Source organism: Rhinopithecus bieti, unplaced genomic scaffold, assembly GCF_001698545.2.
Source record: "Rhinopithecus bieti isolate Rb0 unplaced genomic scaffold, ASM169854v2 repeat_31908, whole genome shotgun sequence".
NCBI classification, from domain to species: Eukaryota; Metazoa; Chordata; class Mammalia; order Primates; family Cercopithecidae; genus Rhinopithecus; species Rhinopithecus bieti.
Genome location: NW_016839704.1, coordinates 1 through 3,256, shown reverse-complemented (window position 1 = coordinate 3,256; position 3,256 = coordinate 1). Strand labels below are relative to the sequence as shown.

Below are 3,256 nucleotides of genomic sequence, written 5' to 3'. Positions count from 1 at the left end.
CTCCGTCTCAAAAAAAAAAAAAGAAAAGAAAAACAGTGGACCCAAAGCTGCAAAGAAAAAGAAGTGGCATCTGCAGGATCTCCTGCTAGGAGACGAAGATTCCGGGAAGAGAAATCCCAAAGCTTTTGCAGTTCAGTCTGCTGTGGGGGTGGCTCGATCCTTTCACAGGTATGTTTAGCTACAGTCTGTTGGTTCTTCCATTGATTCTTTTTAAATAGTAGGAGCCTCTTACAGGTGACATTTGGATTCACAAGTCTAGTCCAGCTCCAAAGGACATGCAGATGCATGCTGTGTGGCTTTTACCAAAACGTGAGAAACTTTGCCATAGAAGCTGCCTTGCCTCCAGCATCTGCACACTGGTTGGTGTTTCTTTCCCAAGATACAAGAATTTATAGAATTTGTTTCTTCCTAAACTTTAAACTGTTTCTATGGTGATAAGTGTGCTTTTTCCCTCCGGATATGTTTTACAAAGTTGTAATATAAAATACAAAAATTACAATATGTAATACTAACATAGCTTTATTTAGTGAGTCCTTGTGATATTCTTAGCAGTGTACTTTAAACGTTATTCAACTAAATGCTTCCAGCAGCCTCACCAGAGTAGGAATCATTCTTGCCCTCATTTTATGGACAAGAAAACTGAGGTCAAGAAAACACGTTACCTCCAATCATATAACCAGTAAGTAGGAGAGCCAAATTTAACTCCAGAGCCTCTGCTCTTATCTGTTATGATGCACTGCCTTGGTATTTACCTTTTGGTTTTTAAAAAATTATTAAAATCACTCGTAAAACAGTCAGATTTAAGGAGTGTTTAATTTTCAACTCTATACTATTGAAGTCATCTTGTTACATCTTTATTGAACAGCAATTGATTTGGATAGGGGTCAGAAGTTAAGTTAATAATTGATAAGTTACTTATAATTTTGTATTGTCTGTTGTACTCTATATCTGAAAGTATACTAAAAAAAAGTCTACTTACAAGGTTGATACCTTTTACTCTATTTTGAAAGTGAGTTTACTTTTTTTTTTTTTAATAAATAGGACTCAGGATTTGAAGACAAGAAAGCATCATATGCCAGTGGTTGATTGAACTCCACTAGAGCCCCCACCAATAGTGGCAGTGGTGACGGGGCCTCCATAGTTGGAGAGAGCACTTTGATACAATGCCTCATTGGGAACTTCACCCGCAGAAGTTCACCGAGATCAGAGGCCCTGTGACGATCGTGTCAGGTAGAAGATGCTGCCGCAGACACAGAGTTGGTGTGGTTGTTGTCATCTGAGGGACATGCGTGTGTTTGTTGTTTTCTTGAGTGGAACATGTTAAATATTGTCATATCATGTTACCTCTCTTACACTTTTACTAAGTTGGCTATAACTTCAGAAAAGGGTAAGTTCCCAGAGATAAGGATACATATCTTATCCTGACTGCTCTATGGCTTTGCCATGCATGTTTCTTGGAAGGGCCTAGCAGGCCTGGTCACTGTGAACACATCATTTAGCAGATAGCACGTACCTCCTATGTGCCAGGTGCACATGCTTGCCCTTATGAAGCCACATGCTGGTGGAAGTGCATGTTTTCTCTTTTCCTATGAGAATTTGTCAGCTTTGGAAGATGGTGACCTTTCCAAGTTTGAGGGAAGATGAAACAAACTTCCAGTGGTAGAATGGCAATGCACACTCTGAAATCTCTTGTTATAGCAGTAATATAGTTGGATTGAGGCTTTTCTTTATCTTTGGAGCATCCATATTTTCTTTTCCTTTTTTTGAGACAGAGTCTTACTCTGGCACAGGCTGGAATGCAGTGGTGTGATTATAGCTCACTGCAGCCTCAACCTCCCAGGCTCGAGGAATCCTCCTACCTTAGCCTCCTGAGTAGTGTATGCCACCATGCCTGGCTAATTTATCTTTTTTTTCCTTTTTAAAAAATTTTTATGTTTTTCTAAAGATGGGATTTACACATGTGGTACAGGCTGGTCTCAAAACTGGGCTCAAGGGATCCACCTGCCCTGGTCTCTCAAGGTGCTAGGACTACAGGCCTGAGCCACTGTGCCCAGCCCATATTTTCTTGACCATTTTCTTATTACCTTAATTTAGAAATAATTATCGTTATAAGTATTCTGTTGCATTGTGTTTGAGGATGTTTTTAGTGATAGTGGGAATACAGGAAATTTTGATAGAGGTGAAGACATTGGCCCGCAGCTGAACAGCAAGATCATGGTTATCATGGAGCCTGTCTAGTCAGAATTTTCCCTGTTTGAGCACTTTTATTCATCTGGGTAGACTTTTGATATTATCTAAATTTAGAACACAGGAAGAAAAACAGGATGGAATTTATTTTACCAGTTTTGCCTATAAAATGAACTTCGGGTGCACTCCTGTAAACGTATATGGTGTTTTACTGGATGCAATTAAAAAATGAAAATTAAGAGTTGATGGTTAGAGTTTTTTCAGGGTCTTTTTAAAGTAAAATTTTCATATTTTCACTTATAGGTAAAAAATACAGACTTCACCATTATTGAATGTGGGTGTGACATTAACATGATGATTGATCTGGCTAAAGTAGCAGATCTGGTTAGTCAGCAGGGGCAGCCTGGGGTGCTGATGGAGACTTACAGCATTGTGATAGGTTATTTACCCTGTGAAGGAAAGAGAGTTTTATGATTATTAAAGGAATCATGGTCATCATCAGGGATACAGTAAATGTAATTGAATTGATGATGATAATAATAATAGTAATAAATGTTGTTATATTAATAATACAGATGGAACGTGCACAATGAAATGTATTCCAAAATCTAAAAGCAAATCACAGGATGGAGCAAACCTTTAATGAACACAGCTAATAAGAGCTCATTAACATGCATACATATATATGTACAAATATATCATAGTAAGTACCATTTCTTCTTGGACCCTTCCTGGCACTGTGCTAACTGCTTTCTACAAATTTAGCTTACATAAACCCTTGATACACCCTTGAGGTGAGTGGGTATTATCTGTAGTTTACATAAGATGAAATAGAGCCTCCCAGCAGTTAAGTAATTTGTGTGAAGATGGGACCCTTGTTCCTGATGGTTCTGGAACCTTCATCCTTAATGATAACGCTAAAGTAAGTACATGAATTGCCTGAAGAAGAGGTCAGAGTTTATCAATAGAAAATTTAGATAGTACTCAGTGTGTGGAAAATGTACATGCTCTTGCATTTATGGAAATGATAATGTTCACTATTTCTGATATTCTATTAACTATCTTATAG

At 38.0% G+C, this 3,256-nt stretch overlaps 1 long non-coding RNA gene across 1 annotated transcript; it reads left to right on the top strand.

The window, feature by feature from the left end:
• The first annotated feature begins 12 nt into the window (after positions 1-12).
• On the top strand, positions 13-3,255 carry LOC108524921 (uncharacterized). The gene is made up of 3 exons (XR_001884162.1): positions 13-168; positions 1,042-1,230; positions 2,491-3,255. It is a non-coding gene; the product is annotated as an uncharacterized LOC108524921 (long non-coding RNA).
• Position 3,256: the final 1 nt, after the last annotated feature.